Consider the following 14,088-nt stretch of genomic DNA (forward strand, 5'->3'; position numbering starts at 1 on the left):
CACCCCAAACTTTTTTCTCAACGTAATGTTTTATAAAAACCTCAACAATTATATTAAAAAAGACTTATTAGCATTTTATTACTGTTTCAATATTGTAATCACACATCACTTGCAAGTATGCTTCAGAGATCCAGTCAGTTCACTTTGGGGGGGTCACACAAGCAAGTAACGCTCCACACTGGTGTCCTCTATGTGGTAGAGGAGCCCCCCATCTCCTTTTGCATCATATCACCCAGCAGAAGGCATGATCCAGCAGCCATATGGGTTCACCTGGACCGCATCCTGTACATGATAAAACACCAGTACCCTGCCGTGCAACACCTTCATTTCTCCAGTGATGGCCCTGCCACACAATATAAATAGAAGGGCAACTTTTACATGGTTTGCACAGAACCTTACAAGAAGGGCTTCCAGGGGACTACGTGTCACGTAAAGTCACGTAAAAGGTGCTCCAGATGGAGTGGGTTGTTCATTAAAGAGGTCAGCCGACCTCTTGGTCCGCCACGGGAGAGACATAACGGATGCAATGTCTTTCTACCAGGAGTTGACGGACTCTTGCAGTCAAATACAGTTGCATTATGTCAGCGAGCAAGAGGTGGAAAGAAAGGCACAGAAGATGTCTGAGGTATCTCTGGTTACCGTGAAAGGAACCATGCGAATGCACCAGGTTGTAAGTATCACACCTGGAACCCTAAAATATAGAGACGTAAGTTGTCTCTGTCAAGCAGCGGAAGGCGTTTGGGGTTGCCCATGTTATGGACAGCCAGCAGCATACCACCCTGCATCCCACTGCTGGCTTGCTTCTGAAGCTAAGCAGGGTTGATCCTGGTCAGTCTCTGGATGGGAGTCCAGATGCTGCTGGAAGTGGTTTTGGAGGGCCAGTAGGAGGCACTCTTTCCTCTGGTCTAAAAAATATCCCAATTTCACAGGGCAGTGATTGGGGACACTGCCCTGTGTAGGGTGCTGTCTTTCTGATGGGATGTTAAACAGGTGTTCTGACTCTCTGAGGTCATTAAAGATCCCATGGCACTTATTGTAAGATTAGGGGTGTTAACCCCAGAGTCCTGGCTAAATTCCCAAGCTGTCCCTCATACCATCACGGTCACCTAATCATCCCAGCTTACATTTGGCTAATTCATCCCCCTCCTCTCCCCTGTAACTATTCCCCAGGTCATTGCTGTAAATGAGAATGTGTTCTCAGTCAACTTACCTGGTAAAATAAATAAAAGTGGACTCCAAGAAGTCACCCTCCCGGCTAATGGCCGTGATATCTCACCTCCACATCAACCAGATGTCATCGACCTGGATACCTCACCTCCACTTCGTCCGGATGTCATCGAGTCACCACAGTGGACAGTAGTGTATCGTGAACTACGATGAACAACTATACCCTGGCATTAAACTGGAGGTTGAAGAACATAATGTCAAAGTAAAGTGCATGCACAGGAATGGTGGCAACAAGTTCTACTGGCCAAGCCCAAGAGATGATATCAACTGGTATGGGGATGACCAGATTGTTTTTTTTTTGATGCCAGAGCCGCTGCCAGTGAACAAAAGATCAGTTCAAATTTGCCACAGTATCTGGAAGTACTTCAAAATGTATTTCAAAATGTTTTTGTTTGTTCATTTGTTTATTTATTTACCATTGAATGCATGTGTGATATCCACTGGTGGGTGACGATGATGCAGACAGGGGTCCGTTATTTTCATTCAATCACATGCTGAGCTAATGCTCTTCTAGTCCAATAAGACTAGAGCAATTGAAACCTGTTGAACCTGTATGTTAATGGTGATAATAATATGTGTTGATTGGTTGATACAAAGGTTGGGTAGGCCAAACTAAATGACTGTGATGTACACTAATATTTGAACTGAGTGCCAAATGTGGTTTAGTACTATGACTTTGACTACAGGCCAGGGACACACCTGGCTGAGATTCACTAGGAACTCTATAGGACTCTCCCTGAGAGACGCCAATGACTCTCTCACCCTCTGTTCTTGGTTTTACCTGCGGTATGAATGTAATAAGCAAAGAGAGACTGTATAGATGAAGGGCAACTATGCTTAATGTTTCTATCCTTGCTGAAATAAAAAAAGGTGAGTGGTCAGAAGTTTTGTCTAAATTAAAAAATTTGCAATATGAGTTTCTTCTTCGTATATTTGTATTTCTTGTAAGTATGTATCTCTCTGTATGTACATATATATATATATATATATACAGTACCAGTAAAAGGTTTGTACACACCTACTCATTCAAGGGTTTTTCTTTTTTTGTTCTATTTTCTACATTGTAGAGTAATAGTGAAGACATCAAGACTATGTAATAGTATCCAAAACAAAGTGTTAAACAAATCAAAATATCTTCTTCAAAGTAAACACTTTTTGCCTTAATGACAGCTTTGCACACTCTTGGCATTCTCTCAACCAGCTTCATGAGGTAGTCACCTGGAATTAATTTCAATTAACAGATGTGTCTTGTTAAAAGTTCATTTGTGGAATTTCTTTCCTTCTTAATGTGTTTGAGCCAGTCAGTTGTGTTGTGACAAGGTAGGGTGATATACAGAATATAGCCCTATTTGGTAAAAGACCCAGTCCATATTATGGCAAGAACAGCTCAAATAAGCAAAGAGAAACGACAGTCCATCATTACTTTAAGACATGAAGGTCAGTCAATCTGGAAAATCTCAAGAACTGTTCAAGTTTCTTCAAGTGCAGTTGCAAAAACCATCAAGCGCTATGATGAAACTGCCTCTCATATGGACCGCCACAGGAAAGGAAGACCCAGAGTAATAAACTCATTATCTGAAGCAGAGATAAGAGTTACCAGCCTCAGAAATTCCATCCCAAATAAATGCTTCACAGAGTTCAAGTAACAGACACATTTCAACATCGACTGTTCAGAGGATATTGCGTGATCAAATTGCTGTAAAGGAAACCAATAATAAGAAGAGAGTTGCTTGGGCCAAGAATCATGAGCAATGAAATCTGTCCTTTTGTCTGATAAGTACAAATTTGAGACTTTTGGTTCCAAGCGCTGTGTCTTTGTGAGAGTAGGTGAATGGATGATCTCCGCATGTGTCGTTCCCACCGTGAAGCTTGGAGGAGGTGTGATGGTGTGGGGGTGCTTTGCTGGTGACACTGTCAGTGATTTATTTAGAAGTCAAGGCACACTTAACCAGCATGGCTACCACAGCATTCTGCACCGATACACAATTCCATCTGGTTTGCGCTTAGTGGGACTATCATTTGTTTTCAACAGGACAATGACCCAAAACACACCTCCAGGCTGTGTAATGGCTATTTAACAAAGAAGGAGAGTGATGGAGTGCTGCATCAGATGACCTGGCCTCCACAATCACCCGACCTCAACCCAATTGAGATGTTTTAGGATGAGTTAGACCGCAGAGTGAAGGAAAAGCAGCCAACAAGTGCTCAGCATATGTGGGAACTCCTTCAAGACTATTGGAAAAGCATTCTAGGTGAAACTGGTTGAGAGCATGCCAAGAGTGTGCAAAGCTATCATCAAGGCAAATGGTGGCTACTTTGAAGTATATAAAATATATATATATATTGATTTGTTTAACACTTTTTTTTGTTACTACATGATTCCATGTGTTATTTCATAGTTTTGATGTCTTCACTATTATTACTATTATTCTAGAAAAACTCTTGAATGAGTAGATGTGTCCAAACTTTTGACTGGTACTGTGTGTGTATGTATATATATATATATATAAATATGAGTATGACGCAGTGAAGGTCTTCTCTTATCTTCATTGGAGTTACTGTAATTAAGCTATTTTTGCTATATCTATTGAAATGTGGAAAGATGAAACTCATAGCATCTCATTATATTTGTGGGATAAAAAACATTCTATATACCACCATGCTGAAACAAGATGTCCAGCATAATACAGGATGTTGTCTGCACCCCTCGCTGTCCCTGTCCCACCCATGTCCCAATACAAAACTAAACAGGAATGCCATTTGGTGAATGCTATAATGGTGAATGTATGCCATTTGGCGAGAGTTGTGGTATATAAACCATTGAAGAGCGGGACTTGTATGAAAATATGTATGTGACTAAATGTAATGTCAACATTAAAATTCTACTGTAAAGAAATGTATTTACATTTTTTATCCCCTTTTTTGATCTTGTATCATCACTGCAACTCCCCAGCGTGCTCGGTAGGCGAAGGTTGAGTCATGCGTCCTTCGAAACATGACCCTGACAAACCTCGCTTCTTAACACCCGCCCGCTTAACCTGGAAGCCAGCCGCACCAATGTGTCGGAGGAAACACTGTTCAACTGACGACCAAGGTCAGCTTGCAGGCACCTGGCCCACCACAAGGAGTCGCTAGAGCAAGATGAGCCAAGTAAAGCCCCCCCGGCCAAACCCTCCCCTAACCTGGACGACACTGGGACAATTGACACAGCCCGGGAACGAACCCAGGTCTGTAGTGACACCTCTAGCTTTGCGATGCAGTGCCTTTGACCGCTGCGCCACTCGGGAGGCCCAAGAACATTTTATTTTGATTACCATTTTAATTCAATTTTACACTGAATCTTTCCATTGGATGAAATTATCAACAGCTGCCTGTACATGTTCAAATTGACCTCAGAGTCATTCCACCTCAAAAAGCACAAAAAATAGGATTTCGACACCCCCATCAAATATTGGTCTGAAATGTTGTTTCTGTAGTTAGAAACAGATTAGATAAGAAGTCTTGCAACATTATTTTGTTGAAAGATCATTTGAGCTGATTGATTGCACCAAAATTGGCAATTTTTATTTGTTGGATTCATATAATATTCAGTTAATATAGTACCCAACATCTTCTTAACAATGATTAAGACATGAGGATTTCAAACCCCCCAAACCTCACACCAAGCCCACCCCAACGGCCAGTATACAGTATCAGTTCTCTATGTTTGACAAGTAGTATGAAGCTGTGGCTTGCAGTATTGTTTATTCATACTATGTAATGTATTCATGGTAAATTTGGTGATGGTTTCTTTCCCTGTTTAGAGAAATTAGACGTTTATGTTGCTTGTGTTCCCCCCCCCCCCCCCCCCGCCATAAATTAGTGTAAAAGTACCAGGTTTTGCCCACTAGAGGCCACTGCTCCTGCTATTGCCACACCCTTTTATCAAATGTTCTGCATTTATTAATTGGATCACAACGTGTCCTTTGCTGCTTTGGGTAGAAAACCAATAGCTTTTGCTCATGATGATTTTTTTTCTTCTCAGAATTCAAGCTAGTCCTCCATGAAAGCGATTCAGTTTGTACTTCTCTTAGACTTGATATGTGTCAAGGAAATGGCCCCTGTGTGTGTGTGGTTTATTTCCTTCAAAAATGTCTAGATTAGTTAGTGGTGAACAAGTAAACCATTAGGCTACAGCAGATCTAGTTTCAATGTTATGTTCTCTAAGGGTCTAACTGATCCAGACAAAACATATAGAGATGTTTTCTAATAATTTTATTAAAACATAACCATGCAATGGTTTATCATTTTTTATTTGTATTAGGGTTGTCACATTTTAGTGATTAGCCCATTTCTCCATCAAATTGTTGGGCTTCATATGATAATTGCACCATAGGGATAGCCCACTCACAGCGAGCTGGCAGTTGTTGGACTATTCAAAGAGAGTTGGGCTTATTTCATGGAAGACTAGCTGGACTTGTGAGGATGACCACACAATTTATTTTCAACATGAGCAAAATCTATTGGTTTTCTACCAAAAGTTGCAAAGAAAATATTGTGATCCATTTGATAAACACAAGAGACCAGCAAAATTGATAAATATGTGTGACAGAAGTAGGAACAGTGGCATCCAGTGGGAAAAAGCTGGTACTTTCACACTTATTTATGAGGGGAAATGCAAGCTACTTCAATGGCTAATTTCTCTGAACAGGGTGGAAAATACACAAAATTCGCTGAGAATACATGACATAATATGAATAAACATGACTTAATGTTGCAGCTTCATACTACTTGTCAAACATAGAGAACTGATACTGTATACTGGCCATTGGGTGGCCTTGGTGTGGGGTTTGATGTGGGGTTTGGTGGGTCTGTGGGTGGCTTTTGACCATTTATTTGGATCCCTCATGTCTTAATCATTGTTAAGAATATATTTGGTACAAATCTGATGTTGGGTACTATATTTATTGAATGTTATATGAATCCTATATATTTAAAATTGCCAATTTGGGTTAAATCAATTAGCTTAATTTCTCAGTTTAAATTGTCTTTGAAAAAAATTATGTTGCAGAAATGCTTATCTTCTCTGTTTCTAACTACAGAAACCATTTCAGAACAATCTGAGATGGTGGGTGTCATGGCATGCTGAAATGAAATGACTCCCTCAGTAAGAGTGAAGAATTTACATTTTAATAGGTTATTACTGAATTATCCTGTTTTACGAAGAGCCTGAAATTCTACATGATATTCATTTTGAGACTGCTTTAGGCAAGTGAAATAATGTTTGCAACTTTACTTTGAGCATGCACTTGGTGTCTGCCTGTGTAACACGTTCTGTGATGTTCTGTACAGAGAGCATGGTTTTGTAGTAAGTACTAGAGATTTTGATCCAGCTGTAAATATATATGACTTATATAGTTGTCGTGCTGTCTGTCTTGTTTCATGCTAATGAACCATTGTGTCAAAAATAAAGCAGAGCTTTTATTGTTTTTACTCCGTTTGGTGTCGGTAATATAAGACGCTTGAGGAAAGATCCCAACCAACATTAATTTGAGATCAATAATTCATGTTTATAGTGTTAACAGCAGAACCCATGCAGTGTAACAGATCACGTTGTCAATGCTATGCTTTTGAGCATTGACATCCTATAGGCCAATGTTTCTCAACCTCTGGTTCCTGACAATGAGCGGCACCTGAAATGGTTACCTGACAATAGTTTGGTCACTTCTACAGTGCTAGTTTGAAAGTACAGTAATCAGTCCCCCGAAGAAGGAAAGATTGTAGAAGATCAAACACTAGCTTGCCAGTCCCTGATACAAAACAGGTTGAGAAACACTCCTGTAGATAATGGTACCTTAACAGAACTAGAATGAGTTCTCATCGCATTTCTATGGGTATCTTTGAACTACATTATCTATGATAATTATGTTTACCTTTAATGGTTCTCTTAATCCCAGAGTAGGATATCATCTTAGAAACCCAACCAGTTTGTTTCCAAACCAGTGGGTTAAATGTTAATGACACAAGCTGGTAAACATATTCACACTATAGGGCTGTCCCGAACAATACTATGCTGGCTTGTATATTTTCTTTACTGCAGTAATTTTTTATTTAAAATGTCTTTAATATTTTATTTTACACTGCACATCTCAGAAAGTCACCCTAAAATAGAAGTCTCTGTGTTATTTTAACAATGTCATCCATAACTTGTCATGAAAATGTTTCTGTTATACATTCAAAGTGTTTTCTCTTATACTAAGAGGCTGATAAATTTCTGATTTGGGTCATTCTACGAAAATGGTGGCTTTCTAACCCGGCCTTATTCATCAGGAAAAACACCAAAAAATGTGAGATAATGACACAAAAAATATTTTGTTTTGTTTTAATTGAAGTATTTTATTATTAATAAAACAGATGTAAGACAGTTATATTGCAAACATGTTTTGTTATATATTGTAGAGCACGGTCAGTACCATGAAATTGTCTTGTCCCTCTGGTCAGGAGTCATGGTTTAGTGACATATTTTGAGTAAAAAAAAAAATATCTCCCTCTTTAAATGTCATAATACAAAGGAAAGTATTATAGTTATTTAGTCGACTACTTAAAAAAACTAAAATATCAAATAAATGTTAAAAATAATTTACAAGTAATAGCTGTCTCTCAATTTCATGTCACTGGTGTTAAAATGGATAAAAACCACCACTTTGAAAAAATGCAACATCCTTGCCAAATTCTTCCTGGGTCAAAGGTTAATTGGAGACGGGACTGTTTTGAAAAGGACATGGTGAGTGTGCACTCTCTTTTCATATGTTAACAATTTGATGATTAACTTGGTAATTTCATGCGAGGACTTAAAATGTGTCACTGGTGTTATACAGTTTATGGTAAGTGGAAAGGAAAATTGATTAAAATGGTTGATAAAATTGCATGATTAAGTGATTTATTTACAATTTAAGAAGTGTGGTTTGAGCTACAGTGGCCACCATCTTCGATATGCCATCTTGTCTGCAGATTTGTCACTGGTGTTATCGTCACTGGTGTTACTGTTCTTGCTGACCAGTGACATGACGATAACGCCAGTGACAATCAATAACACCCCAAACTTTTTTCTCAACGTAATGTTTTATAAAAACCTCAACAATTATATTAAAAAAGACTTATTAGCATTTTATTACTGTTTCAATATTGTAATCACACATCACTTGCAAGTATGCTTCAGAGATCCAGTCAGTTCACTTTGGGGGGGTCACACAAGCAAGTAACGCTCCACACTGGTGTCCTCTATGTGGTAGAGGAGCCCCCCATCTCCTTTTGCATCATATCACCCAGCAGAAGGCATGATCCAGCAGCCATATGGGTTCACCTGGACCGCATCCTGTACATGATAAAACACCAGTACCCTGCCGTGCAACACCTTCATTTCTCCAGTGATGGCCCTGCCACACAATATAAATAGAAGGGCAACTTTTACATGGTTTGCACAGAACCTTACAAGAAGGGCTTCCAGGGGACTACGTGTCACGTAAAGTCACGTAAAAGGTGCTCCAGATGGAGTGGGTTGTTCATTAAAGAGGTCAGCCGACCTCTTGGTCCGCCACGGGAGAGACATAACGGATGCAATGTCTTTCTACCAGGAGTTGAGGGACTCTTGCAGTCAAATACAGTTGCATTATGTCAGCGAGCAAGAGGTGGAAAGAAAGGCACAGAAGATGTCTGAGGTATCTCTGGTTACCGTGAAAGGAACCATGCGAATGCACCAGGTTGTAAGTATCACACCTGGAACCCTAAAATATAGAGACGTAAGTTGTCTCTGTCAAGCAGCGGAAGGCGTTTGGGGTTGCCCATGTTATGGACAGCCAGCAGCATACCACCCTGCATCCCACTGCTGGCTTGCTTCTGAAGCTAAGCAGGGTTGATCCTGGTCAGTCTCTGGATGGGAGTCCAGATGCTGCTGGAAGTGGTTTTGGAGGGCCAGTAGGAGGCACTCTTTCCTCTGGTCTAAAAAATATCCCAATTTCACAGGGCAGTGATTGGGGACACTGCCCTGTGTAGGGTGCTGTCTTTCTGATGGGATGTTAAACAGGTGTTCTGACTCTCTGAGGTCATTAAAGATCCCATGGCACTTATTGTAAGATTAGGGGTGTTAACCCCAGAGTCCTGGCTAAATTCCCAAGCTGTCCCTCATACCATCACGGTCACCTAATCATCCCCAGCTTACATTTGGCTAATTCATCCCCCTCCTCTCCCCTGTAACTATTCCCCAGGTCATTGCTGTAAATGAGAATGTGTTCTCAGTCAACTTACCTGGTAAAATAAATAAAAGTGGACTCCAAGAAGTCACCCTCCCGGCTAATGGCCGTGATATCTCACCTCCACATCAACCAGATGTCATCGACCTGGATACCTCACCTCCACTTCGTCCGGATGTCATCGAGTCACCACAGTGGACAGTAGTGTATCGTGAACTACGATGAACAACTATACCCTGGCATTAAACTGGAGGTTGAAGAACATAATGTCAAAGTAAAGTGCATGCACAGGAATGGTGGCAACAAGTTCTACTGGCCAAGCCCAAGAGATGATATCAACTGGTATGGGGATGACCAGATTGTTTTTTTTTTGATGCCAGAGCCGCTGCCAGTGAACAAAAGATCAGTTCAAATTTGCCACAGTATCTGGAAGTACTTCAAAATGTATTTCAAAATGTTTTTGTTTGTTCATTTGTTTATTTATTTACCATTGAATGCATGTGTGATATCCACTGGTGGGTGACGATGATGCAGACAGGGGTCCGTTATTTTCATTCAATCACATGCTGAGCTAATGCTCTTCTAGTCCAATAAGACTAGAGCAATTGAAACCTGTTGAACCTGTATGTTAATGGTGATAATAATATGTGTTGATTGGTTGATACAAAGGTTGGGTAGGCCAAACTAAATGACTGTGATGTACACTAATATTTGAACTGAGTGCCAAATGTGGTTTAGTACTATGACTTTGACTACAGGCCAGGGACACACCTGGCTGAGATTCACTAGGAACTCTATAGGACTCTCCCTGAGAGACGCCAATGACTCTCTCACCCTCTGTTCTTGGTTTTACCTGCGGTATGAATGTAATAAGCAAAGAGAGACTGTATAGATGAAGGGCAACTATGCTTAATGTTTCTATCCTTGCTGAAATAAAAAAAGGTGAGTGGTCAGAAGTTTTGTCTAAATTTAAAAATTTGCAATATGAGTTTCTTCTTCGTATATTTGTATTTCTTGTAAGTATGTATCTCTCTGTATGTACATATATATATATATATATATATACAGTACCAGTAAAAGGTTTGTACACACCTACTCATTCAAGGGTTTTTCTTTTTTTGTTCTATTTTCTACATTGTAGAGTAATAGTGAAGACATCAAGACTATGTAATAGTATCCAAAACAAAGTGTTAAACAAATCAAAATATCTTCTTCAAAGTAAACACTTTTTGCCTTAATGACAGCTTTGCACACTCTTGGCATTCTCTCAACCAGCTTCATGAGGTAGTCACCTGGAATTAATTTCAATTAACAGATGTGTCTTGTTAAAAGTTCATTTGTGGAATTTCTTTCCTTCTTAATGTGTTTGAGCCAGTCAGTTGTGTTGTGACAAGGTAGGGTGATATACAGAATATAGCCCTATTTGGTAAAAGACCCAGTCCATATTATGGCAAGAACAGCTCAAATAAGCAAAGAGAAACGACAGTCCATCATTACTTTAAGACATGAAGGTCAGTCAATCTGGAAAATCTCAAGAACTGTTCGAGTTTCTTCAAGTGCAGTTGCAAAAACCATCAAGCGCTATGATGAAACTGCCTCTCATATGGACCGCCACAGGAAAGGAAGACCCAGAGTAATAAACTCATTATCTGAAGCAGAGATAAGAGTTACCAGCCTCAGAAATTCCATCCCAAATAAATGCTTCACAGAGTTCAAGTAACAGACACATTTCAACATCGACTGTTCAGAGGATATTGCGTGATCAAATTGCTGTAAAGGAAACCAATAATAAGAAGAGAGTTGCTTGGGCCAAGAATCATGAGCAATGAAATCTGTCCTTTTGTCTGATAAGTACAAATTTGAGACTTTTGGTTCCAAGCGCTGTGTCTTTGTGAGAGTAGGTGAATGGATGATCTCCGCATGTGTCGTTCCCACCGTGAAGCTTGGAGGAGGTGTGATGGTGTGGGGGTGCTTTGCTGGTGACACTGTCAGTGATTTATTTAGAAGTCAAGGCACACTTAACCAGCATGGCTACCACAGCATTCTGCACCGATACACAATTCCATCTGGTTTGCGCTTAGTGGGACTATCATTTGTTTTCAACAGGACAATGACCCAAAACACACCTCCAGGCTGTGTAATGGCTATTTAACAAAGAAGGAGAGTGATGGAGTGCTGCATCAGATGACCTGGCCTCCACAATCACCCGACCTCAACCCAATTGAGATGTTTTAGGATGAGTTAGACCGCAGAGTGAAGGAAAAGCAGCCAACAAGTGCTCAGCATATGTGGGAACTCCTTCAAGACTATTGGAAAAGCATTCTAGGTGAAACTGGTTGAGAGCATGCCAAGAGTGTGCAAAGCTATCATCAAGGCAAATGGTGGCTACTTTGAAGTATATAAAATATATATATATATTGATTTGTTTAACACTTTTTTTTGTTACTACATGATTCCATGTGTTATTTCATAGTTTTGATGTCTTCACTATTATTACTATTATTCTAGAAAAACTCTTGAATGAGTAGATGTGTCCAAACTTTTGACTGGTACTGTGTGTGTATGTATATATATATATATATAAATATGAGTATGACGCAGTGAAGGTCTTCTCTTATCTTCATTGGAGTTACTGTAATTAAGCTATTTTTGCTATATCTATTGAAATGTGGAAAGATGAAACTCATAGCATCTCATTATATTTGTGGGATAAAAAACATTCTATATACCACCATGCTGAAACAAGATGTCCAGCATAATACAGGATGTTGTCTGCACCCCTCGCTGTCCCTGTCCCACCCATGTCCCAATACAAAACTAAACAGGAATGCCATTTGGTGAATGCTATAATGGTGAATGTATGCCATTTGGCGAGAGTTGTGGTATATAAACCATTGAAGAGCGGGACTTGTATGAAAATATGTATGTGACTAAATGTAATGTCAACATTAAAATTCTACTGTAAAGAAATGTATTTACATTTTTTATCCCCTTTTTTGATCTTGTATCATCACTGCAACTCCCCAGCGTGCTCGGTAGGCGAAGGTTGAGTCATGCGTCCTTCGAAACATGACCCTGACAAACCTCGCTTCTTAACACCCGCCCGCTTAACCTGGAAGCCAGCCGCACCAATGTGTCGGAGGAAACACTGTTCAACTGACGACCAAGGTCAGCTTGCAGGCACCTGGCCCACCACAAGGAGTCGCTAGAGCAAGATGAGCCAAGTAAAGCCCCCCCGGCCAAACCCTCCCCTAACCTGGACGACACTGGGACAATTGACACAGCCCGGGAACGAACCCAGGTCTGTAGTGACACCTCTAGCTTTGCGATGCAGTGCCTTTGACCGCTGCGCCACTCGGGAGGCCCAAGAACATTTTATTTTGATTACCATTTTAATTCAATTTTACACTGAATCTTTCCATTGGATGAAATTATCAACAGCTGCCTGTACATGTTCAAATTGACCTCAGAGTCATTCCACCTCAAAAAGCACAAAAAATAGGATTTCGACACCCCCATCAAATATTGGTCTGAAATGTTGTTTCTGTAGTTAGAAACAGATTAGATAAGAAGTCTTGCAACATTATTTTGTTGAAAGATCATTTGAGCTGATTGATTGCACCAAAATTGGCAATTTTTATTTGTTGGATTCATATAATATTCAGTTAATATAGTACCCAACATCTTCTTAACAATGATTAAGACATGAGGATTTCAAACCCCCCAAACCTCACACCAAGCCCACCCCAACGGCCAGTATACAGTATCAGTTCTCTATGTTTGACAAGTAGTATGAAGCTGTGGCTTGCAGTATTGTTTATTCATACTATGTAATGTATTCATGGTAAATTTGGTGATGGTTTCTTTCCCTGTTTAGAGAAATTAGCCGTTTATGTTGCTTGTGTTCCCCCCCCCCCCCCCCCCGCCATAAATTAGTGTAAAAGTACCAGGTTTTGCCCACTAGAGGCCACTGCTCCTGCTATTGCCACACCCTTTTATCAAATGTTCTGCATTTATTAATTGGATCACAACGTGTCCTTTGCTGCTTTGGGTAGAAAACCAATAGCTTTTGCTCATGATGATTTTTTTTCTTCTCAGAATTCAAGCTAGTCCTCCATGAAAGCGATTCAGTTTGTACTTCTCTTAGACTTGATATGTGTCAAGGAAATGGCCCCTGTGTGTGTGTGGTTTATTTCCTTCAAAAATGTCTAGATTAGTTAGTGGTGAACAAGTAAACCATTAGGCTACAGCAGATCTAGTTTCAATGTTATGTTCTCTAAGGGTCTAACTGATCCAGACAAAACATATAGAGATGTTTTCTAATAATTTTATTAAAACATAACCATGCAATGGTTTATCATTTTTTATTTGTATTAGGGTTGTCACATTTTAGTGATTAGCCCATTTCTCCATCAAATTGTTGGGCTTCATATGATAATTGCACCATAGGGATAGCCCACTCACAGCGAGCTGGCAGTTGTTGGACTATTCAAAGAGAGTTGGGCTTATTTCATGGAAGACTAGCTGGACTTGTGAGGATGACCACACAATTTATTTTCAACATGAGCAAAATCTATTGGTTTTCTACCAAAAGTTGCAAAGAAAATATTGTGATCCATTTGATAAACACAAG

The sequence above is a fragment of the Salvelinus alpinus genome, chromosome 2 (assembly GCF_045679555.1).
Source record: "Salvelinus alpinus chromosome 2, SLU_Salpinus.1, whole genome shotgun sequence".
Taxonomy (NCBI): Eukaryota; Metazoa; Chordata; class Actinopteri; order Salmoniformes; family Salmonidae; genus Salvelinus; species Salvelinus alpinus.